The sequence below is a fragment of the Leopardus geoffroyi genome, chromosome A2 (genome assembly GCF_018350155.1).
Source record: "Leopardus geoffroyi isolate Oge1 chromosome A2, O.geoffroyi_Oge1_pat1.0, whole genome shotgun sequence".
NCBI classification, from domain to species: Eukaryota; Metazoa; Chordata; class Mammalia; order Carnivora; family Felidae; genus Leopardus; species Leopardus geoffroyi.
In genome coordinates this window covers 3,924,598-3,941,613 of record NC_059331.1, presented here as the reverse complement: position 1 = coordinate 3,941,613, position 17,016 = coordinate 3,924,598, and the positions used below count along the sequence as shown (strand labels likewise).

The 17,016-nt window shown below is 60.8% G+C and overlaps 1 protein-coding gene across 4 annotated transcripts in view; it reads left to right on the top strand.

Annotated features, from left to right (window-relative positions):
• Nucleotides 1-17,016, top strand: part of PTPRS (protein tyrosine phosphatase receptor type S) — a 96,385-nt gene that overhangs the window by 10,900 nt on the left and 68,469 nt on the right. The gene's annotated exons all lie outside the window — the stretch shown is intronic.

Here is a 17,016-nt window from a genome sequence, read left to right as displayed (position 1 = left end):
TTGGGGTCCTGCCTTTGGGGGGCTCTGGCCGCTGTTTGCCCACCTTGGAGTCTTTGGGGAGGCAGACCCAGGGGTGAGTGAAAGTCATCCCGGCTTGGAGGCCGTGGAGGCAGCCGGCTGCCTCCCTCTCCTTCCCCCGGGGCTGAATTCTGATGCACCGGTTGGAAACCTGAGAGCTGACCCCCTCGGGCCACACACGTTCGTCGTGGGGTCTCTCCATACCCCTTCTCCTCCCCTCCTTGGCAGTTGAACTCCTCTGTGACTTATCTGGGCACATGGCCACCTGGTGGGAAAAAACCAAACAAATCCCTTCCCAGTACACCTTGGAAGTAGCTGGTCTGCGCTACGTGATTCGGATCTGTCCAGTGGGATAAATGAATGGAATTTCCTGGAAATGCCATCGAAGGGCGGAGCACATGCTCCCTTCTCCCCCCCCAGCCCCCCACCAGCTGGAATAGAGAGGTGATGGTAGGCATCCAGGCAGCTATTTTGGCCCAGGAGGCAGGTATCACGGATGAGAATGGAGAAACAAACCCATGAAGGGACCTGGGTCCCAAACATCGTGAGGTGGGCCCCCTGGCCTTTAAAGGCCACCCTGGGAGCTTCCTTTTTTATATAGGAGAGAAATCACGCCTCTCCCGCAGCCCAGCTTGGTCCTAATAGGGGTAGTATGTGAGCCTCCAGACCCAGTGCTCTTTTCTCTATCCTTCAGGTCTCCGCTCCCTGTTAAGTGAGGCTTCTGTGCCCTCCCCGTTATTATCTGCACGGCGAACGGTAAAATTATCATTCGCAAAGCGTGGCTTGTCCTCTGCCGCCCATCTCCCCCCCGTGACCCCCTGTGCTTTGACGGGAGCTCCTTGCCGTATGTATCTTATCATCTGCCTCCCGCTCTGGCCGGTGTTGGGTAAACAGGTCTCTGTTCCCGGGGGGGGGGGGGGGGGGGGCGAGAGAGGCAGGCCTGAGGCTTCCCCAGGAGGCCGATGGCCGTGGCCCGAGCTCTCCCCTGTCATCTCCGCCCCCCAGAGTCGGCGGGTTCACTGGCAAGTTGGTCCCAGCGGAGCTCCTGATCCTTCCTCCCGCCCCCACCCCCGCGTTCTCACCTCGCCTCCAGAAATAGCCCCTTTAAAATAGCCGCGTCCTCGGTTCCTCTGCCTGCCCACGGTGGTGACGCCGTGCTGACGGGCCGGCCTCCTTATTGCTGTGGGATTTTTAAAAATATGTTGGTGCTCGGTGTTTTTCCTCCCTTTTATGCCTAAGGGTGCCCAGCCATCCACAGGGTCGGTGTCCCATCCCTGACACCCGCCCTTTGGGCTGTGTGCTGCGTGGCCCTGGGGACACTCCCTTGAAGCGTATGTGTGTGTGTGTGTGTGTGTGTGTGTGTTTGGAAAGGGGACCTCTCGGGGTTTGGTCACAGGGTGGGACCTTTCGGGGCCTTGGTTTTACCCGCCTGTGGAATGGGGGCGTCGCGGGACTTAGGCAGATGGCCGAATCTCTCTGTGCCTCAGTCTATCCACCTGGAAACAAGATGCCTGAGGGCGTCCCCTCGGGGCCCGGCCCACGGTGGGTGTTCTCGAGATGTGAGCCAACCTCGCGGTATTCAGTCCCTCTGAAATGACGCCCGCCACCCCCCGCGGAGGGGAGGGTGTGGTGAGTGTCAATGTGGCACCAGCTCTGTACCTGCCACTCCCGGGAACCTTGAGGAAATCACTTCCTCCCTCAGGGACTCAGTTGTCCTCATCCTTTAAATGGGCCCATCCCGCTGGCTTGTCTGTCAGGAGGCAGCTGGGAGAGGCGCCTCCCCCGCGGTTTCCCCTCATCTCCCGGCCGAGTACACAGCAAATGCTCCGGAGACGTCACGGACCTCTTCCTGCCATGTTTATTCTTGTCATTGACTGAGACCGCGTAGACCGTGGTTAAGAACCGGACTCGAGGACCAGATGGCCTGGCTTTGAGGCCCAGCTGCTGCTTTCTTGCTGTGACTTCGCTTCTCCCAGCCTCAGTGTCCTCCTCTGTAAAATAGGGGTAGTGGAGACCCTCCCCTCCCTGGGTCCTTGGCGGGGGTGGGGTGGGGGGTCCGGTGAGTCAGCAAAGGAGAAACCCTAGGGCAGGGCCGGGCTCAGAGTGAGGGCCATCTCGCGCTTGTGGATAGTACGTTTTCCCACTAAATGTCAGGCGCCTTCCAAGTGCTGGCTGTGCCTGGGAACAGGATGAGGGAGGTAGACGCTCCTCCAGTCTGTCTGTCGGTGTGTTTGGCTTCCAGGCCCTGGCTCAGCCTCCGGGCCCTGCCTCCCACCGGGCAGGGATTATGACGCCCGGAGGGACGTGCCCGGCCCGGGCCACAGGCACCGTGGGGGCCGCCTCTGCTTCCTGCCCTGTTCAGCAGGTGTCGGGCTGCCGGCTCAGGAAAGGGCAGGGGGCAGAGTCCGGGGATGGCTCCCGCACGGGGACAGGAAGGGCCCCCGCCCGCGAGGGGGCGTGGAAGCTTCCGCTGGAGGCTCGGCGGCTGGTTCAGCGGCGGCCGCTGCCTCCCTCACACCTCTGTCCTCCGGTCACCTGGCCGAGTGTCTGGGACACCTGCCGGCCGCTGGGTTCTCTTCGGGACCCAGCAGGGGAGGAAGCACCTGCCTGGGTGGGACTCACGGTCCGGTCAGGAAGACACTAGGAGCCAAATAAAATACTCGTCGTGTTAGGTGGCGATGAGAGAAAGCAAGGAGAAAAGGGGATTTGGGAGTGAGGGAGGAGGGTTGTCATTTTAAACGGGGTTGTAGGGACAGCTTCACTGAAGAGGGGACAGTGTGAAAAAGCCCTGATGGAGGTGAGGGAGGGAACCAAGTTGATCTGTGGGGGGGGAGAACGGTCTGGGAGCGGGCACGGTCTGTGCAAAGGCCCTGGGGCAGGCAGGACCAGGCCTGGTGTATTGGAGGAACAGCCAGGGGGCCTCTGCGGCTGGAGCAGAGTGAGCTCTGGGGGGAGCAGGGAGGGGACAGGGCCTTGGGGACCTCAGGGAACACTTGGGCTTTTCCCCCCAGAGAGATGGGAGTCCTGGAGGGCTGTGGGCAGAGGACGGGGGAAACCTGACTCGGCTTCTCACGGGCGCCCTCTGGAGGCGGCCGCCGGGAGGGTGGGCTGGGAGGGGTGACGTCTGAGGTGGCTCAGGCGGGAGGGTCCGGCTGCTGGACCAGGCGGAGACGGGGGAGCGGGGGCAAGTAGGCAGATTTGGGGCAGAGTCTGAAGGCAGACTTTGTGGGTTTCATTTTCACGACAGCTCTGTGAGGGACGCTTCTAGCCGTTCGACGGGTGGGAACGCTGAGACCCAGAGAGGTCGGGGCATCTGCCCGGCGTCACACAGCTAGGTGTCGCCTGGTGGCCGGCTGGCCTTCCTGGCCGACCCTGCTGGGCCCGGCTGGGGTGCAGCTGGTTCCAGAGCCCTTGGCAGCCACCGCCTTTTGCTAATTTATAGATCGGCCACACGCATTTAAAGGCTTGCGTGCGTCTGAGTTCTCTTACCTGAGACGCCGGCCGGGGTCCCTGCCCCGTCCGGTTGTGGGAAAACACTCGGTAAGTGCTGTCAGCTGCGTGAACGCCCTCTGTCGGGCCTGGACTCAAAGTCTGCCCTCACCGCTTACTCAGCTGTGTGATCTTGCGGCTGTCGCCTGCCCTCTCTGAATTCTCCTTTCCCGTGGAATCGGACTCCGCTGTTCGTTTTTTCCCCACCAGGGATATTTGTCGCGTGCCTGCTCCGTGTGCCGGGCAGTTTCAGGCCGAGGGGCTCTTCCTGCCTTGACCCCCGCAGCCCCCCGAGGGTCGGTCGACAGAGCCCAGGGTTCGGGCCCCGCGAGGGTGGGTAGGAGCCCGCCAAGGGAGGGGTGTCGGCCGCTCAGAGGTCAAACCCCAGGGCGGTCACCCCGTGGAAGATGCGAGGCCGTGGGGCTTGGAAGCAGAGACCGGCGCTGTGCGCGAACCCCCAGCTGGACAAGTCCAGGGGGGGGAAGGCGATTCAGAAGAGCCGGGCTCGGGACCTGAGTCTTATGTTTCACTGACGCTTCCCCCTTACGTGACAGTGTCCCCCCGTGCCTGGCGCTGGGCCTGGCCACAGCAGGCGCTCACTCAAGAGGTCACGGTAGACGTCAGGTTAATGGGTCCCTGCGAGGCATTCAAGCCAGCGGGCACGTGATAGGTGCTCAGTAAACAGGCGCCGCCCTCCGTCCCTGATCTGGATGATGCCATGTGGGCGTCACTTTGGGGTGACTGCATTCTGAAAGGCCGGAGGCCCAGAGGTCTGGGTCTTTCTGAAGTCCTACAAGAAGTTCTGCTGAGTGGGGATAACCTTCAGGGTTTCTCTCTTCGCCTCGGCTCAGCCTCACCACTGATGAGGCTCCGTGATCAGGTGGACAGCGAGCCTGCAGCCTGAAAGGAGAAAGTCAAATCGAACACATTATTAAGAAAGCCAGTGAGGGGGCGCCTGGGTGGCGCAGTCGGTTAAAGCGTCCGACTTCAGCCAGGTCACGATCTCGCGGTCCGTGAGTTCGAGCCCCGCGTTGGGCTCTGGGCTGATGGTTCAGAGCCTGGAGCCTGTTTCCGATTCTGTGTCTCCCTCTCTCTCTGCCCCTCCCCCGTTCATGCTCTGTCTCTCTCTGTCCCAAAAATAAATAAACGTCGAAAAAAAAAATTAAAAAAAAAAAGCCAGTGAACCAATCGGCTCTTGTAACCGAGAAGGCTGATGTTAGAATAGCCGAGCTTCAGGCATGGCTTGATCCAGGTGTTCAAACGAGGGGCCTTCTTCTTTAGGTGAAACAAAGCAGAGCCAAGTTGCTCAAGCCACTTGCCTGAGACCACACAGCCGGGAGGAGACTGAGCCACAGGTCAGACTCCCCTTGCTCTGAACCTAAAGCACACGGCTTGGGAAGGTTGTCCCAGCCACTCCGTGTCGCAGATGGGAAACCTGAGGCTCACAGGAGGGAAATGACTCGCAAGGAACAGAGCCTGGGATTTGAATTCACATTAAAACCCAGGGTCTCAGACCTCCCACCACGTGGTTCCCCCTAAACCACAGGTTCAGTGGTGGATCGGTCCAGCCGAGGCGGGGAGAGAGAACAGGCTTGCCAGAGGCCACGCTGACCTTGGGCCAGCTCTCCCCTCCCCGCCCGAGAGGCGCCCACTCACGTCCCTCCTGCCGGCCACCGCGGATGGTTATGACGCTGTCCTCGCTCTTGATGAACACATCACGGGTGACAGGTGGGGAGGTCCCTGCCGACCCTGGCCCCGTGCCAGCCGTGGGCCCCGGCCAGGCCTGCCCAGCTCTGCCACCGGAGGAAATGAGATTGGCAGCCAATTGTTCCCCTCCAAGCCAGGCGCCTCGCTCCCCGATGCCCAGTTCCCCACACGTTTGCACGGATTGCTCAGGCCTGGTCCCCTCTCCCCACGGTTGTCCCACTGACTCCTTGGTGCCCCCTGCTGTCTCCACCGGGGCACAGCCCTGCCTCGGTCTGCTTCGTCCTCGGGCGTCTTCGTGGCACTTATGGGGCGCCTACTGTGTACCGGGTGTTAGGCTTGGCCGCTGGCGGCCTTTGTCATCCCAGATCCCCCTCCGCCACCTCCAGCCTGTGACCTTGAGCGGGTGGCCTGACGCCTCCGGGACTCCGTTTCCTCCTCTGCCAAACGGAGAGAATTAGGCGCGGCGTTAACGTGCGAACCATTTCGAGCGACGCCTGGCACACGGCGTGGGGTCTCAAACGTTAGCAAGCACTGTTGCTTGTCTTTAAGTTTGTTTGTTTTGAGAGAGAGCGAGAACGAGCAGGGGAGAGGCGGAGAGAGAGGCGGGGAGAGAGAGAATCCCAGGCAGGCTCCGTGCTGATGCAGCCAGCCCGACGCGGGGCTCGAACTCGCCAGCCGTGCGATCATGACCCGAGCTGACGTCGGACGCTTAGCCGACCGAGCCGCCCAGGCGCCCCCCACAAGTGCTGTCCCTACTGTTCGGGCGGCAGATACGGGCCCCCGGTTCTCCTCCCCGCTTTGCACGCACCCCACGCCCACGGCCCCACGCTGCGCGCCTTCGCCAACCGATGACCAGTGCCTCCTCCTTCCGGGCCGCGTGCGTCGCCACTGGCGCGGACAGAGACCCGTCCACCCCTGCCCCGTTGCCACGGCCCGAGCCTGGTCCCACGTGGGCGTCGGGCGCGACTCTGAGGTTCCGTGTGGACGGCAGCCTGTAGCCTTGGCTGGGCCCCTCCCGGTCGGCCGCACGGAGCCGCCGGGCTCCCCCGGCACAGCCTGGCGGGACGGGAACGGGTGTCCGCTTCCCTTGGCTGCCCCCGCGGAGACACTTGTGCCTCGGGGACGGCGTGGGGCTTGCGACTTTTCTCCCGCGCCCCGAGAAGGGCTTTGGAGTGTTGAGAGCAACAGGAACGTCTCTCGGGGAAATTCACCGGTGGGCATTTGTTGAACACGGTCCGTGCGCTGGGCCCCGATCCACGCGCTGGGAACGGAGGGCAGCAGACAAGAGTTAAAAGCCGGGGTTGAGCATCTGACTCTTGGCTTCTGCTCTTGGGTCACGCACGAGCTCGCCACTCGAGTTCGAGCCCCGCCTGGGGCTCTGTGCTGCCTGCGCAGGGCCTGCTTGGGACTCTCCGTCTCCCTCTCTCTGTCTCTCTTACAAATAAGTAAATATTAAAAAAAAAGAAAAAGTCCTGCTCTCGTGGAGAATCGCGGGGAGAAGGACGAGAAACAAAGTTTTTAACTAGGTTCCTGCTGAATGCCTTGCTTGTAAGACAAATAAAGCCACGGGAGGGCAGGCAGATGATGAGTAGGGGTTATTTTAACTGTGGAATCAAGGCAGGCCTCCCTGAAGAGGTGACGTTTCAGTAAAACCAGCGGGAGATGAGGGAGTGAGCAGTGTGGGGTTCTGGGGGACAAGTGTTCCTGGTTAGGGGGAACAGCCTTTGCAAAGGCCCTGGGACGGGACCAGGCCTGTTCATGGGAAGGAGCACTGGGGGGGAGGGGGGGCTCGTGTGGCTGGAGCAGAATGAGCTCAGGGGAGAGAGAGGGAGGTGGGAGGGCAGGGGGGAGACGGGGCAGGGGGCAGGTCGTCCTGGCGGATTTGGGCTTTTACCCTGGAAACGCCGCGGGCAGAGGAGGGCAGACGGGGCTCACGGGCGCCCTCTGGTGGCCGCGGTGGGGGGGGGACGGAGGTGGGGGTGAAGGTCAGAGAGGGGCAAGGAGGAGTGAGACTGCCTTTGTCCAGGTGAGCCGTGACGGGGGCGGGACCAGATGGAGAGGAGGGTGGAGGGAAGCAGGGGCTGCAGGGTGGGGGTGAGCCGGGATCAAGCTGATTCCTAGTTTTCTGGCCTGAGCATCCGCTCAAGGACAGCGGGGGCAGGCGTGGGGGCCCCCTGTGCTACCCCCGCCAAAGTTCCCAGAAGGCCGAGGGGCCGCTGCTTCCCGGAGGCGGTGGAGCGGGCTTCCTGGAGGAGGCGGGTAAGGCTGAGGTTGGAGTGCTGTCAGCACCAAGCTCCAGGGGGGCTGGCGGGTCAAAAGTGTTGGAATTTGCTGGAGGCCTCCCCTTGGAGAGGACGAAGGGGGCAAGGTTTGCCGCCCAGAGAGGTTGAGGCGCTTGCCCACGGGCACGGATCCCACTTGCGGGCCCACGCGCCCTCCTATCTTGCTCCTCCCCCTTCTCCCTCTGCGTTTCCCACCCCCAGGGCTGCCAGCTTCAAGTTCTTGGTGGTTTCCAGGCTCCCCCGGGCTCCAGCTTGGCACTCACCTCCCGCCTCCGCGCACCCAGGGCCTGGTGCCAGGCGGGCTCGAGGGACGGGGGTCTCGGTGAGCGCCCTCCTCCCTTTTACACCCAGGGTTTCCTCTGCCCCTGCCCCCGCCCCTCCCCCCCTCCCCCACGCTCCCGCTAATGATGGGCAAGGATTGGGAGGGAGCAAGCGAAATTATATACACACGAACATATAAAAATTAGTTTAGGATCTGGGCCAAGAACCACTTGCGCTTGGCCGGGCATTGTGGGTAATTCATCGCCGATTACCATAAAAGCCAGAGCCTGGCTGACAGGCGGCCGCGGGGCTTTTGTTTAAGATTCTGATGAATATATAATCCCTCTCCCGGCCTGGAGCCCACGGTTTCCCCCACCCCCCGTGGCTGTGGGACCCCCCCCCCACCCCGCCCAGACTCCCCACCGTTGAGTGCAGGCCCCCAGGAAGGCTATCCGGCTGGCACTTCTCAGGCGCCAGACCAGCACTGGTCCCATCGGGGGCACTGCCTCGGGGATGCTTGGCTTGGCATTCAGTGCCCACCGTCATCGCCTTGTGATGCAGCGTGGCCCTGGGCCCGGTTTCCCTTAGTCCTTCCTCCGCTCAACACACATTTATTGGGCTCCGACTGTTTGCATGGCCCCACGTGGGATGCTTGGGTGACCCAGACGGCCGGTACCGTTTGAGGGTCTGGGGGCTCCCGGCCGACGAGCAGGCAAGCGTTTATCCGTCTTTAAAGATTCCCCATCTCTTGCCCAGGAGACGCAGATGAAAACCACAAGATCCCATTCCTTGTCCATTCGCTTGGCAAAAATGTCTGGGGCTGTTGTGATATCCAGAGAGGCGACGGCGGGGTGGGGGTGGGGGTGGGGGACCAGACCCTCTGGGCGCCACCAGCAGGAAGACCCATGAAGCACGGCCGCTTTGAAACATCTCTCATTTTTCATTCATTTTTCTGGACAGAGAACCCGTGCACGTGGGACACACAGTTGAGGGCATACGGAAGAATGCACGGTGGAGACAGTGTCTCCCCCTCCCCGCTCCTTCCCTGCAAGCGGCCACCGCGCTCCTTCCCGGACAGGGGTCAGTAGACTCCCTGCAAAGGTCCGGAGGGTAAAGCTTTTGAGCTCTGTAGGTTGCGGGTCTCTGCGGATTCAATAGGGGAGTGAGTGGGTGTGGCTGTGTGCCAATAAAGCTTTATTTATACAAACAGCCCGAGGGCCCCGTTTGGCCTGTGGGTTGAAGTTTGCCCCGCCCCCGCGCCACCTGTCCAGCGTCAGCCGCGTGCTGATAGAAACGCTGTGTACCTGCGTCCCTGATAAGGCGGCCCCTGGCTGCCCCCTGGCTGCCAGTGCCGTTGAAATGGGAGCGTTTGAAATGTCGCTAGCCTACCCGAGGCCTTGAATTTCCCCTTGTATTCCGTTCTCCGCCTGATCTTAGCCAAAAGGCTGAGAAGCGATACATTGTATCCCATTTGAACGTCAACAGCCACCCGCTGCTGGGCATGGCTACCATTTTGGACGGTTATCTAGAGAGATCTGTGAGTACTTAGTGGGCGGGTAGACGTGTATCCCTGTGTTTAACCACATGGTAGCATCTTTTACGGGCCGTTCTGTACCTTGGTGGTGTCTCCCCCCCCCCCCCACTTAAAAATATAGCATCTTACAAGTAATTTCATAATTGTACATCTGGCTTCCCCATTTCTTTTCACAGCTGTGATACTAATCTCATGATGCGAAGAGATGCTAAACTTGTATATCACTCTTTGCTTCCTTGCCCTGTTACGTATTGAGCCAGTCCCCCGTTGGCGGACTCGGGTTGCTGTTAAGTCTTTTGCTGTGATGTGTCCATCAGATAAGTTCCCAGAGGCGGTGGGAGCAGGCCCAAAGGGAGCGCGCAGCCCCCTTCCCACCCCGACCCCCTGGGCGCCAAGAAGGAGACGGTGGTCCCTCCGGGGCCTGGGAGGCATTGACAACTGATTGATTCGTGAATCGCATTGATCACGGCATTGGGTGAGGTCGAGAGAGAAATGGAGCCAGCCTAAGGGTCCATCAGCAGGGGATACAGGGGCGCAGCCCTGTGAGGGGGGGATTCAGCAGGGGACGGGGATACAGGGGCGCAGCCCTGTGAGGGGGGATTGCACAGCAGGTGAGCAGAGGGTCTGGGGATGCGTGGGCTCCATAGATACCATGTCACTTGAAAGAGCGCCTGGCCGGGAAATGATACAAACAGGATACAAACAGGATACATAATACAGTTTCACTCGGTTCTCGAGTTACCTCTGCTCCGTGACCTCGTGGCAAAGATACGCAGAGATCGGCACCGAGCAGCAGCAGAGGTGGCTTCTGGGGGCAGAGAAGAGGGACTCTCCCTTCCTCCCTTCCACAAATGTGTCTGCAGTGTGCCAGCTGCTCTGTGTTCCAGGCAGGAAGAATTTAAAAAAAAAAGCAAATTTCCTGCCCTCTTGCGAGCTAGCCCTCCAGTTGGGGAGGGAGAATAAACAAAGCACAGAAGAAGGAAAAAAAAAAAAACACCCCGCGTCAGATGTCAGGGGCTGGTGTATTGCTCTAGGAAAGAGAAAATTCAGGGAGAGGGGATGGGGAGTGCCAGAATGAGGCAGAATTGTAAGTAAAGGGTCTGGGAATGCCTTGCTTGAACAGAGGTGGTGAGGGAGAGGGAGCCAGAGAGGGTTCAGGAGAAGAGCGTTCCTGGCGGATGGACAGAGGGTGCAGAAGGCCTGGTGGTGAGACCTCCCCAGACACTCGCTGAGCCCAAGCTGGTGACCTTCTGCGCGCCTGTGCGTCCTTCCATCCCTGCTCCCAGGGAGCACCGCCTGCCCCAGGCAGCCGCTGGGCGATGATTAACGACTAATAATAAAGATACCACGTTGGGAGCCAGTGGTCTGTCCTTATGCCTCCCAAGTGGCAGCCAGCCCCTGCCCAAGTGTAGACGGCTTAGCCCCAGATGGGCTCCGTTAGAGAGGCTGTGACTTCCGGGGCCCTGTGACTGGAGAGGTGCGGCAGGAGAGCAAGGGCTGGGGAGGGGAAACTGAGGCCCGGAGAAGTCGTGGGAGAAGTTGGGAAGCAGCTGGGGTTCAAGTCCCAGCTCCGCCAGTCATTAGTGGGCCCCAGTCCCGTGCCTCAGTTTCCCCACCTGGAGAGTGGGAGGATCACAGTAGCAGGCTCTGAGGGGCGAGCCTGCTTCTTGCACACCCAGCCCAGGAGTAGCAGCCAGCGCGCTCGGCGACAATCTGCTGCGTGCCCGGCTCGGTTCCGAGCGCTCTGCACATCCTAAGTGCTTAGCGAGCATTTCACCTCCTCCTGGAAGCCTGCCTCCTCCATAGGTGAACTCCCTGAGGTCGGGCAGGGGCCGCCTGGGTCATCCTGTGCTCAGCCTGGCACATGGGTATACAGGAGGTGCTCTATAAATGCAGGTGCGTGTGCAAAAGGAGAGTCGTTACGGGAGTGTGCTGATGGTGCATCCCTCAGATGTGTTCATTCTTCAAAGGACATGCCCCACCCCGTATCCCGATCATCCCGTCTCCCCGCTGTACCAGTCCCTTCGGTCCCTAGAGCTCCGTGTACCGGCTTCCACCTCAGGGCCTTTGCACATGTCCATAACCTCCCTCTGCCCGGAGCTTCCTCTTTACTCCCGTCTTTGCATGGCTGCCTTTTGTCCCTGTCCCTCCCTGGAAGAGAACCCTCGGAGGTCGTCTGCCGTGATCCCCGGACTCAGGATAGCACCTGCTGTAGCAGTGACCGAGACTGGGTCCCACCTTCCCAAGGGAGGTCATTCGAGGGCTGCACCCACCTTGGCCCCAGACACCTCTCTGGCCTGTGCCTCAGTTTCTGTGATCTTTAAAGGCCCCGAACCCACAAAAATCAGCCCCAGGCATCACAACAGCCAGTCCTCTGCCCAGGTGGGAAAGCTGAGGCCCAGAGGCCGGTGAGGACTTGCTCAAGACCACAGAGCACTGTGGGGACAGGGCAAGGGGGGGGGGGACACAGCCACAGGATGGGGCTGTTTGGGGGCGGTCTGTGATGGAGGAGGCATCCGGCCTCGCGGAGCTGCACAGACCAGCAGTGACTCCCCTTTCATTTTGCAACAGTTCAAGGAGAAAAGCTCAGTCGGGTGCAGAGTGATCTTTAACACCAACACCTGCCAGTCTCTTTATAACCATGCCGGCTGCTGGCTTTAGCAACAGTATCCAGGGAAAATGGGAGAACTGGGTACATATTTTCATTGTAACATTTTTTTTTCTGGCGACTTTCAAGGCTTGGCAGTTAGCGCCCGGCATCACCGAGTTCCTAAAGTAAATTAGTTTAAGGGAGAGGCATGAGCCAGTTGAATGAGAGATTTAATGAGGGATTTGGGGATGTGGCAGAAGGACCGGGCCTGGCATGGGGAGTACTCCTTCTACCACCTTCTAGAGCTGAGTCAGCTGCAGAGTGGAGGCTGGCTATGGCTCGGGCAGCAGTGGGCACATTTCTGCCCTCGGGGCTGGAGCGGTCCTTTATGTGGCGGCTGGTTCGCAAGCCAGGTAGAGACCCAGGGTCAAACCGCAGCTTATGGCCCCGGATGGTGGCTTCCGGCCTCTGCCCCGTCTCGCAAATCAGCCCCTCCGGGCTTCCCGGAGTCGCTTAAGCCATTCGTGTGTTCAGTCGGTCACTTAGAAAGCATTTACGGAGCACCTACTGTGTGCCAGGCCCTGGGACGCAGCCGGGAGCAGAACCGACACAGCCCCACCCCCCACCCTTCCCGCCTCCCCGACTTCAGTCTCCTGCGGGGGCCCCCAGAACTTTCTGTGACTCTAGAAATGTGCTGTATCTGACCCCCCTCCCCTCCCCACCAGCCATGCTGGCATCGTGGCCAGTGTGAACTGAATTTTAAATTTTGCTCAGTTTTATCCACTTTTAACGTAACGAGCCACGTGGGACAGCGGAGATCTCGATAGTAAACAGGTGATTCTTTCGGATGAAAATAAGTTGTCGAAAGAAGAAACAAAAAAAAAAAAAAAATAGAAGGATGTATGATAACGGTGACAGGGTGGCTGCCTGAGCTGCAGCGATTAGGGCGTCTCTGAGGAGGTGACATTTGAGGGAGACCCGAACGGTGAGGAAGAAACGGCCGTGAAAATCCAGGGAAGATGTTCCAGGTGGCATAGACAACATGTGCAAAGGCCCTGGGGCAGGGCTGGGCCCGGTGTGTTGGAGGAGCAGCCAGGGGGCTGGTGCGCCCAGGAGGGCTGGACCTGACTCGGGTGCTCACGGGCGCCCTGTGGTAGCTGCTTTGGGGAATGAGGGCGGGAGCTGGGGGATCCGGGTGACCGCACCGGTCCAGCCGGGCAGGGCGGGAAGGCTGCATGGAGAAAGACGGACGAAGTCCCAAGACATTTAGGAGGGAAACTTGAAAGGATGGGGCTGCCGTCGGCTGAGAAAGGGAGCAGAGTTGCTGGATCCAGCCACACCTGAAGGCGCACATATGCTGGATCTGTCCAAAGGGAAAGGAAAGCGGGGGGGCCCGGGGGAACCAGCAGGTGAGAAAGGCAGCCGGGGAGCCAGGGCGCGCCTGTGGTGGGCAGTCTGCCTGCCGTGTAGCCGGCAGGCAGACTCGGCGCCGGGAGCCTGATGTGAGCGTGGGCGAGGTGGGCTTCTGGCCTGTCCACACTCAGGGCCCCGGGTCATGAGTGCCATGCTGGGTGGGAGGGGCCGTGGGGCAAGCTGGTGGAGAGGAGAACAGAGAAAGCTGCCCAACCAGTGTCTCTTCTCAGGAGGCAAAGGACGTGGAGTTTTGGTGACTGCCCCTCAACGAAACTTTCAGGGACTTTGGCCGCAAATGTGAGGGATGTGGGACGGCTTGGGGCGGGGCGGAGGAGGGCTGGGGCTGGGGGTCCTGCCCACACGTGCCCAGGGCGCAGTTTTGCCCACAGCCCTATCAGGACGCGTTTCAAAGGCTTTGAGGGCCTCCCGGCGGAGTCGTCCTTTGCCGGGGGAAGTTATCCGCAGGAAATGATGAGGCGCAGCCTCATCTGTGGATGTCCCTCTCTCTCCACGTCGCTTCTAATGGAGATCAAGCGGGGACCAATTAAACTCTGGGGGCACCTGGCCGCGTAATACTGATCCCCGCTCGGAAAGGAAAAGTGCCCATTTGCACCCGGAGGAGACTGGGAGGAGGCAATCAACCTCAGGACCTTTGCACTTCCTGCTCCTCCTGCCGGAAACTCCGTTCCCATGGGTGCTCGTATGTCTGATTGGCTGACTTCATCCCGGCCGCCCGAGAGGCCCCTGCAGACCTCTCCCGGCTTTCAGGGCCACGCGGTGAATCCTGTTCTGTTTTTGGCCTCTTGCGTAACCGCCCGGCACGATGTTATGGACAATGTTCGTGTCTCTGTGGGTGTCCCGTCCCCGCCCCCCGGGGGTGGGGGGGTAGGGGGCGGGTCTTCGGCCCAGCACACAGTAGGTGCCCAATGGCTTGTTTGTGGACGGAGTGAATGAACATGACCACGTGCTGGCGGTGTCTCTCCGGGCGAGGGGTGGGTTGGGAGCCGGTCTTATTTTCTTCTTTATGCTGATTTTCCCTAATTTTCTGCTGCACGCGCCTATTTTATAATTAGAAGAAAAGTTATTTTGAAAAAAATTACCCCCAAATGTCCCAGCTGCGGGAGCTGACGTGATCGAGGCCCGCGCTCCTCCCCAAGGGCAGCTGCCTTCTGGGCGGATTCAGAGGACACGGCAACTGCGTGTTCAGGGGGCTCCCAGGGTCGGCCCTCAAGGGCACCGGCCGGGCCACGCGGCGGCCGGGAGGGTCTGCCCGGAGCTGGCTGTCCTAGCCTTCCAGGGGCTTGAATCAGCCCTTGGGAAAAACCGGCCGGCCCTACCTTCACGGTCTGTCCCGAATGTGCCCCCTCCTCCCCGACTCTGTTTCCACCTGGCTCAGCCCCCTTATCGCTGGCCTGAGCCCCGGCGGTCCCCTCGGCCCTGGCCCCAGACCTCCAGTCTGTCCTCCCCGCAGCAGCCACCACAGGGCGCCTGTGAGCACCTCAGTCCGCCCCTGCCCTCTGCCTACATCCCTCCAGGGCTCACGCCTCCCCTGGGGCAAAAACCCAAGTCCTTCCTGTCGCCCCCAAGGCCCTGCATGACCTTCCCTGTCCTCGCTCAGCCCTCCCCCCCTCTCCCCCTCGCTCACTCTGCTTCAGCTACGCGGACCTCCTCACTCCCCCTCCCCCATGCCAGCCACGTCCTGCCTCAGGGCCTTTGCACCGGCTGTGCCCCCAGCCTGGAGTGCTCCTCCCCAACATCGACGTCTCCTTCATATGCTCTCAGCTCTTTCAGGTGTTGGCTCAGATGCCACCACCTTACCCCCCACGCCCCCTCTTTAATACTACACCCCACCGCCGTGAATATCCCCACACACATTTTTTTTTTTTTTTTGGCAAATCTTTGTAGGACTTACCACCAACTGACCCACAGCGGTTGTTACCTCTTCTGTTTCCCATCTGTTGCCTGCCCTGGAGTGTCGGCTCCCTCAGGGCAGGGATCTTTGTCAGTCTTCGCCACTGCCGTGTCCCCAGGGCCTCGCCTGGGCCTGGTGTTCAGAAATGTTTGTGTCAAAAAAGAACGTGGGGGAAAACGGATCCATCACGAGGACACCATAGAGTGTGGCCTCTGGGGGGGGGAGAGTAAGGTTGGAGAGGCCTCTCCTGGGCGAGGAGGGTCCTGACTGTTTACGCAAATGTTTGCTGAGCACCTACTGTGTGCCATCAGGCCCCGTGCTGGGCATGTGCTCTGATCAAGGCAGAGGCAGCCCCAGCGCTGCCCTCTGAGGCCCCAGTCTGGCCGGAGAGGTGGACCCGTACCAGGCAGTTAACAGAGGGGGTGATCAGAGCCACGATGAGGGGTGAATAGGGCACCGTGCAGATATGGGCCCCTCCGCTGGGAGAGGCCAGATACAGACCTCACTCCTGCCCCAGATCCCCCCACCCTGACCAGGGGGGTGGCTGTGTTCCCAGCCCGCTGCGGTCACCACCATCGCAGGGAGGCAAGAGGTCATCTCCGGGGGGACGTGGGCAGGAGGCCCAGGCGGGGCGGGGCCAGTTGGGGAGGAGGGTGGCGGGTCCTCAGGCCTGTTTGCCCCGGGTCACACAGCCTTGGGCGTCCTGACAGCTGGCTTATGTTACAGATGGGGAAACCGAGGCCCGGAGAGGTACGGGTTCTTACTGGAGATCGCGTGGGGAGTCCCTGGATTCAAACCGAGGTCTGCATGAGCCCTGTGCCTGGACAGAGCACCTACTGTGCTCCCGGTTGCATTTCCTGAGGACCCACTGTGTGCCCAGCTGAACTGGGGGGACTCCACACCCGTGTTGACACAGAGCGCCTCCTGGATGCCCCACGTGATGCTGGGGTGCCAGATGGCCCACCTCCTAAAGCACCTACTGTGTGCCTCCCAGAGTCTGGGCTCTGGGGGAGAGAAGATGTCAAAGAGTCAGCTTAGCAGGACCTAAGGGGGCAGGTGAACAGTCTGCGGCCGCACACTTCGCAGAGCGCCTACTGTGTGCTGGCCTCCCCAGTGCCAGAGGAGGTGGGGTTAAATGTTCCATTTCGCAGAGCGAGGAACTGAGGCACGGAGCGCCAAACGGGCAGATCACCCAGCAGCAATGCCGGGGAGCCGTGGGGGGTGGGCCCCTGGCCAAGGCAGCCATAGCTGGGCGTGGAAAGGCCACCAGGGGAGGGGGTTGTCCCTGAACTTGATCCGGGGTCTCCCCTGGGCTGCCGGCCTCCTTCTCGCCACTGGGCAGTGAGCTTCTAGAGGGGGCTTAACATTTTAGCGATTTGTTCTTTTTGGGCTCCAGGCCTCCCGCAGCATTGTGGGTAAGGGCTCAGCCTCTGGACCCAAACCTTGGTTCGACTCCCTGTTCCTCCCGACCGCGAGCAAGTAACTTTTCTCCCTCTTCTCCGTTTGCAAAGCGGGGTGATGGTGGGGGTAACGGGAGCGCGTACGTGTGCGCACGGTATACACTAAGAGCCCAATCAATACACGTTCCTAAAGGAACGGGAAGCATTTTCACCAGGGATCGGAGCAGATGGGGAAGCCGGCCCCCTGCGGTGGCTCCTGGGTCTCCCCCAGGGTCCCCGGCCCTCCTTGACCGCTTCCCGGAGCGCCCTGGGCCTGCAGGACCTCTGTATGCCCTGCCCCTCGGATGGAGTTTTCAAACCCGCACGGGGCCGCAGCGCAGGCCGGGATTGGCTGCCCGCGTGGGGCTGCC